Source organism: Protopterus annectens, chromosome 1.part1 (assembly GCF_019279795.1).
Source record: "Protopterus annectens isolate FY-2018-M chromosome 1.part1, PAN1.0, whole genome shotgun sequence".
NCBI classification, from domain to species: Eukaryota; Metazoa; Chordata; order Ceratodontiformes; family Protopteridae; genus Protopterus; species Protopterus annectens.
The window spans coordinates 1,766,481,087-1,766,495,606 of NC_056726.1; positions in this window are offsets into that span (position 1 = coordinate 1,766,481,087).

The window sequence follows — 14,520 nt, forward strand, 5'->3', positions numbered from 1 at the left end:
GAAACATACACCCTTCCCCCCCACACACAGCAATTGCAGGATTCAAACCACTACCTAACTATGTTATGATACTAGAGGAACACGCATTAACATGACATGCTATATGCTTTACTGGGTGTTTTCATTTCTCATGATATAATTGTAGGATGCTGACATCATCAGACTTGACATGGTAATGTGTGTACACTTTGTTTTATGCAATCCCAGGACTGAGCCATAGGGGACAGCAGGTGTTACCAGCTTGAACAGGACTCCACAATTCTTACCTTGTGTGATCTATCTGTGGCCCAGTTGCCAATCCATCAGATGACAATACATATTTATGCACAGGTTGTTGATTTTGTGGATACGACATATGTCTGGGATGTTGGAAAAGGGCTATTCAAAGTCTATGTGGGATGTGTGTAGCTCATTTCATTGATGTATGTCATGGGTGGCTGCCTTGCAAACAGTCTAGCAGGTCTGGGAACCATGATCTGCCCATGACCAAACCAAAGTTGGTAGGGTTGTGTGTTTGTAGGCTTCCAATAGCTCTGTTTATGACTTCAATCATGATGGACTCCATGGCCTTGCAGATCAGACTTCATAGGCTTATAAGACTATAGTTCCCATGGTCTGTTGTGCACCAACACTTGTGGAGTGTGCCATATGTTGCTGTAACCCATTCAACAGTTTCATATCCTGTAGAGAGGGTGAGGCTCAACAGACTGTTCAGGTGCAGAGTCTGTTTGTTCTGCAGTTCACTTATGACACATATAGGGAAACAATGCAATCCAATTGATGCCATGTTTTCAGCTTTGGAAGGAGCTGTTTACCCATTCTACATGTGATATCTCCTGGTATGATGATAGGGCCATTTGTCAGTGGGAGGTGGGTATGTATGTATGGGACTGTCTGACAGGATGTTGGCATTGTCAGTCATTTACAGTTGGCCCTGACTCAGGACATATATAAGTGTACATTGCTATTTATGACATAGCTGAAGGAAGTGTCATGGTTCTGTATGGACTCCTTCACAGATAATCTTTCCATAACCTGGACTGGATAATGTTTGGAGTGCACATTGTTTATTATGATACTGATTGCAGGTTTTTTATATCCATAGGTTTTAATCCATAACCTAGATTGGATAATGTTTGGAGTGCACATTGTTTATTGATGATACTGATTGCAGGTTTTTTATCTTCTTTGCTTTTCCACTTTCTATGAACAACCTAAGTATCTGTAGTACATATTTGATTATGACAGGGTTCCAATATATTATATTTGTGTCTGTTGTCATATAACTGTGTGCACAAGGCAGGATTGGTGAATAGTGAGAGGTTCCTGGGTTAACACATGCAACTGCCAGATATGTGTGGCCCACTGCTGTACTCAGACATGGCCTAAGTGTGTGAGCATGCCCAGTTTGGCATTTCAGTATGTTGTTGCCTGACATTTGCCTCATTTATTCAAGTGTGTGAGCATACCCAGTGTGACCTTTCAGTATGTTGCTGTCTGAAGTCCACTACATTTGTTGACATGTGTGAACACGCCCAATATTAACATTTATACTATATGTGTGTTGAAATTCAAGTTGTATTTTTACTGCGGGGCTCACCTTTGTGTCATAACTCTACAGGGATTATGCTGTGCCTGCAGGGTTTCCATGAGATACTTTGCATAGACTTATCAACATTTCTTCATACAGGCTGACCAGTGAAATACTGTCATGGTTTAGTGGTTCAGTACTGTGACTATAGTGCACAGTATCCTGGGTTCGAGGACTGTCACTGCTTTATATTTTCATACTGGGCAGACCAGACTGCTTAAGGACCAGTAAAGCAAATATGAGCATGTTTACCTGCTTTTGCTCAACTATGCCCAACTTTGACCAAACTTGCCCAACATTGCTCAACGTTAACCAACATTACTGAACATTGCCCAATATTGCTCAACATTGCCCAAAGTTGTGCTAGTTAGTATATGCAATTTTGTTTACATATACTAAATGGTGGTAAAAGCTGTTTAGCACTGCTTTATACTGCTTAAAACATGGCAATCATGCCTCAGGTGGTGCTGCAGGGCTGCATATGTCAGATGCACATAGTACACTCACTATACATGTTTGAAAACAGGTAGTGTCAAGTTAGGCATCCCTTTTACTATATGTGTGAGTCAGAGAGAGGTATCATTTCCAGGGTTCCTACTGAGCCAGTGTATGTGCTATGCGTTGTCTCTTTGCCAAGGCCAAAGCATACTGGGCACGCCTCCTTCTGTCTACTGGGGCAGGCTCAGGTTGTTCCTCCTCTGAGTCACGCTCTGCCTGTGATGGCCATGGCAATGGTGGGGGGCTGTTTGGCCCGGATGTATGCTGCTCCTGCTGCAGCTGTTTTCACAGGATCATATTATGTAGCACAGCACATACCATGACAATTTGGGTTCATGTAGTTGGTGAGTACTGCAAGGCTCCGCCAGATGTGTCCAGGCACTGGAACCGTGACTTGAGCAGCCCAAACACACGCTCGATTACATTTCGTGTTTGTGCGTGTGCCTCATTATGGTGTTCCTGTTCAGGTGTGTGTGCATTTCTGATGGGTGTCATCAGCCATGGCTCCAGTGCATATCCAGCATCCCCCACTAGGTGACCATGAGGGATGTCCCCATTGGCAAATGTCTGGTACAGCTGTGTCAAATGCCAGATATGGGAATCATGGTAGCTTCCAGGCCAGCCAGCACATACATTCAGTATTATGCCCTGGGCATCACACACGACCTGGCAGTTGATGGAGTGGAAGCCCTTGCGGTTAAAGTAGGCCCTACCCCGCTCACCAGCTGGTGCTTTGATGCGTATGTGCGTGCAGTCTATTGCACCCACTACCTCAGGGTATTCCGCTATTTGCTGGAAAAGACGCATATTGCTGGCCAATACCTCACAGGAATTGGGGAAATATACATGATCACCGACATCTGCTGTCATGGCATTCAAGAATTGGTGCAGTACCCTGGATGCTGATGCCTGTGAAATCCCCATCATATCACCAGTTGGTCTCTGGAAGGTACCTGTTGCTAGTATTCTTAGGCCAACATATACCTTGGTTTCCATTGGGATGGGTTCCCCTCTGTTGGTTCTGTGTGTGAGGCATGGCCTGCACAGCTCAACAATTTGCTGCATGAGGTCTCTGTCCACTCGATAGCGCTCCACTATCTCCAGCTCATGTAGCCCCTGGTAGGTTACCCTGGGCCTGTACACTCTTCTCCGTCTCCTCACTGTGGGTTGCTCAGCAGCATTTGCATTGTCACCACCCTCAGCATGTTGCATATGTTGCCTTATAATAGCAATGGCAGCCCCTAATATTTCTTTGTCTCAGTAAAGCTTTTTAAGTTTTCACTTCTCTTAGTTTACTGCAGTGTTGCAGTGTCTCTGAAGAAAACATGGTGGAAAGTTGTTTTTAGAGTTTTAAGTGCTGGGCTGGGCTGGGCTAGTGTACTGCCTGTGTAATTACCTGATTCTGATTGTTTTCACCTGCTAGCTCTGCTATTTCTCCTTGGTTAACTTCCTACTATTTGTTGTGCTTCCTTTTCCCTTTCTGTTTCCACAGAGGGCAGCATCGCACAAACAAGCGCAAACACGCTCACACGAGTGCACACACACGCACACATGCTGACATGGCCTAACACTTGCTGACTCCTGCTTGAACGTGCGCACACAGGCGCAAACGTGCTTACACAGATTTCAACAACCTTACACATGCTTACTCCGGCTTAAACGCACGCACACAGGTGCACATGCGTGCACACAGTCTTACTCAGATTTACAGACAAGCACCCATGCGCCAACATGTTGCAGGCACTTCTACAAGAAACTTTAGTGTTATCCACGGCATACACCTTCAATTTCTTGGCTTTAGCTAGGATACCTGTTGACACGCCTCTTCCAGTGATGAGTAACTGACAGCAAACACATGCCACTCTGCTCCAATGAGCTTACATTCTTTCATACATACCCCCCCTCATGATGTCACCTATCTTCTACTCTGATGCTCCCCTTAGCCTACTCTTACACTCCACGGATTTTGCTCATATGCCATGTAAAATTGGGATTCATTATCCTTACCCTCATTTGCATAGGATTGCTTAATAATGCTTGGTTACATCTCTTAGACTGAGCTTCCCCCCTTAGCAACCTCTACTCAGTAGCCATGTTGACTTCAGCCTGCCATTCACTTGCATGGCAGTTGAATATTTTGAATAAAATCCCTATTTGTGGATTTTATTTTTTTTTTCATGGTTTTTAGAATGCAGCACTTTTGTGTGGTGCTGCACTATGCTTAAACTTCGGAGATCGAGATAAAATTTTTTTTTTTTATTTTGCAATGGGAAGAATTGCCAATGGCCATATATTTGGCCATTGGTATGCTTCCTCAACTGGATGCATCCTTTATTTTGAGCTGTCATGGCTTCATTTTGCTATTTGCAGAACGGTATTCAGTTGACAACGGAGTACATTTCTGCAAATAACACTACTCTTACTCAGACAGGTTAGGGTTTCCTGGATCGCAAATTTACCTCATTTGCATAGCTTTTGGCAGCAAATGAGGTAATTTTCATAACCTAACCCTGTCCGTGTAAGAGTCGTTTTAGGAGCTCTCTTGCATGCTCCTGCCGGCTGTTCCTGGATCGCTCGGCAGACATGTTGGCTGCATGGAGTCTTACTCTACTCTTAGACTCCGTGCAAGCCTTCGTGAATCCGGCCCAATAATTATCACTATTTGAAGAGTATATCAGAGGGACTAGATGAATAAGAAATACTTCAAAAGAGAGACATGATAAAACGCAATATAGGAACAGACCACAATCTATCCCTCACTATTGCAAATGATAAACTAAGATATCAGCAAAGTTAATAAAAAAATAGAAGATATGTATATAAATATAAATGAAAAGTACAAAATATGCTATTCACTGATGACATAAAAAAGTATTATACAGAATTGGCAAACAAAGCAAAACACCACCAAAAAACAAAAGCATCAACAGAGTTTAGAGAAATATGTATGAAGACCTTGTGTAACACAACCAAGATGCTGAATGTATTGAAAAAGTGCAAGCAACAGTAAGGAGTAGAAACATACAGGATAGGAAATGGGATGAAGTAACGGCCAAAGCAATTGAAACAGCATTAAGAGAAGCTCCTAAATGGAAAGCACCAGCCAAGTGTGCAATTCCCAACTTGAGGATAAATGTATGGTCATTGTTACATGTTAATTTAGCCCTGTTGATGATCTAATCACATATGCACTCAGGCAGACACCAAACAATTGTTCATCAATTCACTAACATACATGCATGTATATACAGTATATAACTATATATATATGTGTATGTATGTATACATACATGCATGTATATTTGTGAATTGATGAACAATTGAGAGTAAAACAAGAAGAAATGTGAACCAAACTGAGTAAGGAATAATTTAAAAGCCACAAAATAAGAACTGAAAGCAGCCCTCAACATCAAGGAACAAAATGCAAGCTATAAACCAATTTGTCCTTCTTGTTCTATCTTACAGTGTTGGTGTGAATGACTGGCTCAAAAAGATATTGGAGAAAACAGGGAAAGTGCATCACACTTACCAAACAGTGTGTAAGAATCAGCATATAACAAGTGTAAATATTACTTGCAAAAAGAAGGTATGGTCACCATGAAATTAACATGTCTACATCTCCAAGTGTATAAATGCATACATATCTGCTGCCCTCATCAGATCCAAATGTAGTGACAGCTCAGATGCCTACCCAGTGTAGTTTAGTAGAAGCATTTTGGTGGGAAGCGTGAATGGAAGATAAACCAGAATTAGACAAAAATCAAGCAGTTAATGAATGTGACCAAAGCTAGAATAAGAAAGATTATAAACAGAAGGATTGTTCGAGAAGGATAGAAATATGCATAAGGCATGAATACAGTGGCAAATACTAAAAATTCAGATATGCATCACAAGTTGATCTTGATCTGATGCAGGAATCATTTAGAAGAGATGAATTTAGAGGAAAGGTCAATACCAGCATCACCGGATAGAGGGCTTAGTACATTTCCATAGAACATGTGTGGATTCAGACATATGCAGTTACTATAAAACAGATGTGGAACAGATGCACATACACTACTGGCAGACAACCTACATACTGAAAGGCATAGAAATGTGGCAAAAATGTTTCATTGCAGATTGTGCAAATATTACAATATTGAATTTTCCCGTAAGCATTGGAAATATGAACCACAAAACATTACAGAGTAGTATGAAATTTATATCACATGGCATTACCTATTACCAGCAGTTCAAGTAGATGTCAGGAAAAAATATTAGTCATCCTTGAAAAGAACACAGAAGTAGCAAAATGTTAAAATGTCATGATTTAAGGGCAGAAATGAGGGCAATGTGGAATAAGGGTACTCAGACACTTCTCCGTAGTAGTAGGGATAATGGGACTCAATAGAAAAAATTCATAGTCTTATTTATTATTTATTTATTTATTTATTTATTTATTTATTGGCATTTGTTTAACAGGATAGTCCACTGGCCCTTTTCAGTGGAGGCCCAGGGAGAAAATCTCCACAAAAAACATAAACATAAACATAGGATTTACCATTTGTAAAGTTCCATACAAACATGTACATGGAGAAGTAATTAACAATCAATTAAAGTGAAGGTCAACCAGGATTTGGCAATAGTTACAATTAAAACAAAATTATAATACAAGGTGATAAAAGTCATATATAAAAGGCTAATATTGTATGAAATTTCTGCCATAAAAGTCGCAGGTTACTCAAGACATTGTAAAGTTAGTAGTCATTAAAAATAGGTAAGAAGAATATATAGTGAATAAGACAAACAGAAATAAAAATATATTCAAAAAAGTAGGGGTACTCAATTTTTAAAGTGTAGGGGATTGATAATGTAACAAAGGGAGATACTGCCAGCCCAGCTATCTGAAATTTTGTAAATAATTATATGTCATTTGTGGATATCAGCATGATTCATATAAGATTCTTGTGTTACAACTGCATTAGAACTCTATGTCATGTGTATATCAATCTAGGTTTGTACAGACGTGTGTTGAAAAGATAATTTATAAAGTGCTTGTGCTTAAAATGTAACTACAGCATGCCCTACTGGAATAGAACAGAAATGTACATGTGCTATGGTAACTGTTTAAATGTATATATATTTAACAGTGGAAACTGGAATACAGGAGGTTAAGTTCAGAAAAATAGCTGGAATTAAATTACTTTATGACTACGCAATAAAAGATGATATCCTTCAGGTTCAATGCAGCAAGGAGACACAATTTCTAAAACTATGGAGCTTTCTGTATTGTCTCTAAGGTGAAATAATTATTAGTCTTGAAATGTGAAGAAATGTAATTGTTTTATGACTTCCAGTATCTGCCAAAGATCTGAGGTCTATGTATTTTCACAGGTAGATGCTAAATACTGCTAGCTTCCAGCAGTGGGAGTTTCACCTGGGATAGAGTCATATGACAAGAAATTATATCATTCTACAAGCTATCCCAGCAGTAATATTTGAGATATTAATGTGATAACTCTCTGAGAGAGAGACACAGCATTCTGTATTCAGTCTTGGACCTGAAGATCCATTCACCACATCTGCCTTGCTCTTAAGTAAGTTACCTAGGATATAGTAATTCTTTTAGATATAGTCAGGAATATAGCAAAGCTTAGTTTAGATATTTTTCTTTCTTTATTTGAGACTGTCCTGCAATGTTGTTTTAAATATTTCCTGTGATTTTGAACTCTGATGCTACTGTGAATATATATTCAGTATTGTCTTGTTGTTTTATTATTTATTATTAAATATATTTAAACCTTTCACTGTGGCTGATCTGTGTAGAGATATTTAAGTTCTGAGAGTACTTGCATATTTATTTGGTGACACTGTGTAGGCCACTCCTAATAGACTTGCTCTTGGTCAAACTACCATTTGTATTAATAGTAACATTACACAGTAAGATTGGACACCCTTTGTTAAGGGCCTTAACGTAGCTGATAAGAGTTGGCTGGTGGCAGTGATAACTTCCTTATAGACTGGGCAAAAGGGGGGCATAGCTAGTAAACCTGTGTGTGTGTGTGCGTGTGTGTGTGTGTGTGTGCTTGTGTATGTGTGTGTGTGTATGTGTGTAAATCAAACCTCAAAGAGTGTGTATGTGTCAGCTGCTTGGGCAGGGACACGAAGCACTGGTTGGACAGAGAGGGTGCTGGAGGTCTTGGCTTGGCCACTCAGCTGAAATCTCAGCTCTGTAGCTGTACCAGCAGGGAGTCATATTGGGGATCTAGAGAAAGAGAGAGAAACAAACCTCGGACTGACTGTGGTCTCTGTGTGCTCTTAAAGGAAATTGCACTTGATGCAGAGAGCTACATCTGGAAATAGTGTGTGTGTACCTCATCATCCTCTCAGTGTATGTCCCCCACTGTTGCCAGTGGTGAGAACTGAGGCTACTTGATTACTGGTCCAGTGGTGGGTCATCACAGGTGCAAGAGCAGATTCAGATAGAAAAGAGGTAGTCTTGTTAAAGAACTTTTGAATGATGGAAGGTTTTCATTAGATCTAATTGCTAATGGTAGACCATTCCAGGTTTTGGATACTGAACAAGTATAAAGAAGCTGGCTGACAGATAGATTAGGCTTATGCACCAGCAAATGGTGTTGATTTTCAGATCTGAGAGACCTTTTGGGTTGATAGCTGCTAAATAACGAGGAGAGGGCAGGACAAACTAAAGGCTTGTGAATTAATTTATACGCAGTTGTTAGTTGCAGGTAGGAGAGATAATGTGGGAGTTCAAGCCACTTAAGTAAGTGTAAAGCTGTACAGTGATGGGTGAAATGTTTAGCATTTATAGTGAACTTGGTGACTTTATTATAACAAATTTCAAGTTTGTTTTTTAGGGAAGATTGTAGGTTAGTAAGTAATGGGGCACCATAAACAAGAGAGGGAAGCAGATAAGTGATAGCAAAGGCTTGTTTAGTGGAGGGGCTGAGAAAGTGGTTGTCCTATAAAGAATGCCTAGCTTTTGGTGTGTTTTGTTAACATTATATGGTATGTGCATGTCAAATAATAGCTGTTCATCCATAATTACTCCCAGTAGTTTAGTGTAAGTAACAGCTTCTATTATTGTTTTGCTTTGAGAGAGAATGGTAAACTGGGCTTTGTCTATGAGGGTTTTTTCCTTGGGGGTAAAAAGAAGTAGCTTTGTTTTATTTGGATTAAGTCACAGGTGACTGTTACTGAGCCAGGGACTCTATGGAGGTAAAGGCCAGCTGAGTGATACATTGCAAATTAGATATGGAATTAACAGAGCAGATAACAGTAGAGTAATCAGAGTATTAGATTAGAGAGCACTGACTGAAGACTGGAGACTATTAATAAAGATGCTGAAGAGGAGGGGTCCTAATATAGAGCCTTGAGGGACACCAGTAGGGTTATTAAGGTACAATGACAGGGAATGTCTGTCTGATAGATAACCTGCGAACCAGTTAAGAGAGGGAGGGAAGACACCAATTTTCTGGGAGTTGATTTAGAAGTAACAGGTGAGAAACTGTATTGAAAGCCTTTGATAAATCTAGAAATAGGGAAGAGGCAATTTTGCCTGGGTCTCAGGCTTTGTTGATTATGTCCATGAAAGATACCAAGGCAGTCATAGTACTATGACCTGGTCTGAAACCACACTGTGTGGAAGCTAGAATCTGGATATTAAGGAGAAAGTTTAGAAGTTGTACATTAATGCATTTCTGAAGGAGCTTGGAAATGGGGAGAAAATAACTATAGGATGGTAGCTGGGGGTATCAGTAGAGTTACCACATATATTATCGAGGGTTGAATAAATGCCTTTTTCCAGATTTTTGGGACATAGGATTCAGGGATTTATCTGCTGACTAGTATACTGATAAGGTAGGTAATGGCATCAGCAGCTAATTTTAGATATTCTGTGGGCTGGTTATCAGCTGCATTTGGAGCTAAGTTTGAGTTTAAGGAGGAGTCTTTTTATAGTAATTTAAATATGCAACCAGTACATGTAACTCCATCTGAACCTCAGAAGGAGACATTTCTGGGCACATTAGTGGTGCTACAAAGGGCACCTTTTTGGCTAACTTCAAAGAGTGAAGCAATAATATTTTGACAAAGTTTAATCATACTTTGAATTAAGAATGGGATAAGTATTCCAAGTCATGGCATTAGAAACCCCAATAATTGGAGAAATTAAAACCAGGCATCTCAAACATCAACTTAAATAGCATGTGTATGAAACATATGTGAACTTTTAAAAGTGTAATCCAGAAATGGTAATTAGTTATCATCTTCTTACTGGAACTTCTTAAAATTACCCCTAAACTTCCTAAAAAACATGCCTTTCCTGGCTATGCTAAATAGCCATGCACCTCCTACAAGGAAGAGCCAAAAATAACTTAATTCTGCTATCCAAAAAAAGTACAATGCTAATGCTGAATTAAGGAAAAGTATGCAATGAATTGCCACAACATAACACACCACAATCCATTGAAAACTTCAGAATGTCTCACAGCCATACTAATAAGCAAATTAATGAAAGCAAAAACTTATTATAATAATCTTCAGAATAATAGGAAACACAACCCTAAAACATTAATTAGAGCCATTAAATAAATATTGCGTCCTGCCAATATATTCAAACATAATTCTACCCCAAATATTTATCAGTCAAAACCACAATAGAATTAGCTTATTTCATGGATATTATTGGACCTCTAACCATGGATTCACAAACATCTAAATCGAAGATAGCCCCGAAGCCATGTATGAACCCATCACTGTCACCTTCAAATTTGTGACCACATCCTATGTAAAACCAGTCTTAAACAAACTCAGAATATGCTGCATTCCAAGCCATTGACCTTTCAAGCTGGTGATAGCATTGCCTATCCTGTCTCTGTCCTTATTAGTTAGTCAATCAAGGAATCCAATGTTCCCTCTCACTGCAAACAGTCACACATTAACCTTCTGAACAAAGGCAGAGGTCATCAGACATTACTAGTTGCAGACTTATAGCAATCCCCCCACAAGCAATTGCTATGCTATCTCCTACAGGAATAACTCCCATCCCCCACACAACATGGCTTCCATCCTTCCCATAGCACTAACACTGCATCTCTAACATATGTCGATACTGGCACTACAGCTACAAATAATGGCAAAGTAGTCTCCTTCTTCTTACTAGACTTGTTTAAAGTCTTGCACCCAGCTTGTCACAGCAAACGTTTAATGTAAATGCCTTCTATAGTTTTCTCTCAGCACACCATTGTGTTGCTGAAAAAACATCTACCCAACATGGTATCAGTCAATAAAATGGTACTCCACTTGTTCTCTATACCTCACATTCCACGCCAGAGTGCCACAAGACTCTATCCACCGTCCACTCCTCTTCAACATTCGGAACAACACCCTCCACACATCCAGACAACTGTCCTCTGTAATAAAGTATGGTTATACTAAGTGGCACAAATAAAAAAAAGTAATCAAGAGGCTGTTACAGTAACTGAGACATGGCTATGTAAATCAAGAGTCATGCCCAATCCAGAAGAACTAATGCTTTTATCGCCATATTCCTCAGCCATGAAAAAACAAAATTGTAAGTACTCAAACCTGATAATACAACCATGGAAGTCACTTCTGATAGTAAATTATTATGGATGATAGTGGATGAAAATGAAAATCACAGATTTGACCTGCATATAACAAATTGCATAAAATGAAAAACATCAAAAACTAGGGATGCTGTATACAGACAAATACTTTCTCATCAATGCAAGTGAAGCTACACTCGACAGTGTTTAGGTTAACCCAATGTATTCTTTATGGCACCCCCATCCTTAGTAGCCATCTGGCATCACCTATGTGAAAACTTGAGCAATGCTTTAAAAATGTTGTCACAAAACCCTTTCAGAACCCACCAATATATACCACTAAACATCTTAAATTGGTTCTAACCACATGTATTAATATATACACAACTTCATAAGACTTTTAAAATTATCTGGAATTCATTAGGATGTCCAGCACTAAGTCAAAATCTACAAAAGTAAATTCTTAGTTAGTCATTATGGTCCAATGATTAAAGTCCAGTCTGTCCACAAACCTGTCATATCTGCTGGGCATTGTAGGTTCACAGGTTCATAGATGTTTACTAGGCTAGTGACCACAAGGGCCTTTTTAAGCCTAGCGATGCATCCCAAGATACGGGGAAAACAGTATCCTCCATATTCTTAGATATATCAAAGGCATTTGATACAGTTTTCCACTCTTTGCTACTATCAAAACTCACTAACTATGGACTATCCCCCCACCACTCTCAACTGGTTCTTATGCTATTTAAAAGACAGGCAACAGACTGTCAAATGGCAAAACTCCATTTCTTCTTACCTTAAAACCTCTACTGGAGTTCCTCAAGGCTCCATACTTGGTCCCCTCCTAGTTAATATTTTTCATTAATAATTTACAGACATCTATGACCAATGTAGCCCTTATTCAATATGCAGATGACTCAACCATTGCCTGTGCAACTGACTCTATCTCTGAACTCCAACTCAAAACTCAAACAGCCTTCTCCACCACTGAATCCTGGATGTTTAATAACCATCTAGCCCTTAACCCAAATAAATCCAAGATTATGCTATTCACCCCTAAAAAAATCAACCCTGTTGGACAAAGCCATGTTCAGTTAGCTATTCCCATGGTAATGCGCAAATAGAAATTGCCAACCATACAAAACGTCTAGGAGTATCCATAGATGCACATCTAAAATTTGATCTGCACCCATAACAAAACATCCAAAAAAACTAATCAGAAGCTTGGAATGCTTTATAGGCACAACCAGTTCCTTAGCCCCCACCCACCCACCAAACAAACCATTGCCTACACTTACCTAGTCCCCTCTCCAATGTATGGCACCCCTCTACTTACCAACCTTCAAACCTCTCTAAAAGCCAAATTGCAAAAGTTGCAACAAATTCCAAAAACTTCTCTCATCACTGTACTGCTCTTCACTCCCTAAAATGGCTAGAACTACCAAACTACCTCAACTATCTGCAACTTACTACTGCTCACAAACTTATGTCTAAACCTTCTGACTGTCCTGCTCTTAGTTCTATCTTCACCTTCTACCTCACAAATAGACTCCTTAGATCTGAGAATCAGCAACTTCTTCAGGTTCACAAGCCAAACCTGCCACCAGGCCAAATATATATTCTCAGCTGGGGTGCCTTCTGTGCAGAGTTTGCATGTTCTCCCTGCATTCACGTGGGCTTTTTCCAGGTACTCCGGTTTCCTCCCACAATCCAAAGACATGCATCTGGAGCATTTCTGCCTGGGCCTCTGCTGAAAATAGGCTCTGTCTCAGTCAGACTATACCGGTCAATAAATATATATATATATATATATATATATATATATATATATATTTTTTTTTTTTTTTTTTTTTGTCACTGCTATTTGTCTGGCCACTGAATTGCTAACCATGTTTCTAACTTTATAGGCTAAATTGTTTGACAATTGTATATTGCCAATGTATGTAATTTTGTTTTTTATTGTACTGAGAAGCATTTTTCCCTGGGCCTCCACTGAAAATGGGCTCTGTATGGCCCAGTAGACTTTCCCGGTTAACAAACTGCAAATAAATAAAATAAATAAATAAATCTCTGAAAAATTCTGGTACCATTGATAAGTGTAAGCGAGGGTTTGAGAGATGAAACATTTACTGTCTATCTCCTTCTAATGCCCCAATTTACTGTACTTCTTAAACTATTATACTTACTTCCAGTTAGCACAACCAAATTACTATTCCACGACTTCTCCGGTAACACTTCATCTTGCTTATCTCTTCTAATACATCACTCTACTGTAATTCTTAAATTACTCCTACCTATCATATACTTCGCCCTTATACTGGTAAAGTCTCAATACAAGGCTTGCAAAGTTAATGCTTGTGCATATCTATACAAATGTTATTATACTGATTGTCATGCCATGTATTCACTGAAACTTCTTCTTCTGACTTTTCCTGGTTAGGGGTCACGACAGCTCATGATTGGCAGTGGAGTTATATGGTGTCGAGTTGCCAGCCCGGCACCCAACCTTTCACAGAAGGCACACACACACACACACACACACACACACACACATGCATAGGGCTAATTTAGAGTGCCCAATCTACCTACAGCATGTCTTTGGGATGTGGGAGGAAACCGGAGCACCTGGAGGAAACCCACGCAACCACAGGGAGGACATGCAGACTCTGCACAGAAGGCACCCCAGCCAAGAATCGAACCGGAGAACCTCATGCTGTGAGGCGGCAACGCTAACTGCTGCACCACCGTTTTGCTATTGTAAATATGGATTGCATTAAATATGATATCTTGGAGCTATTCTGCCTGGGCATTCACTGAAAAGGGATACCTGTGCCGTCGGACTTTCCCTGTAGACAAATAAAT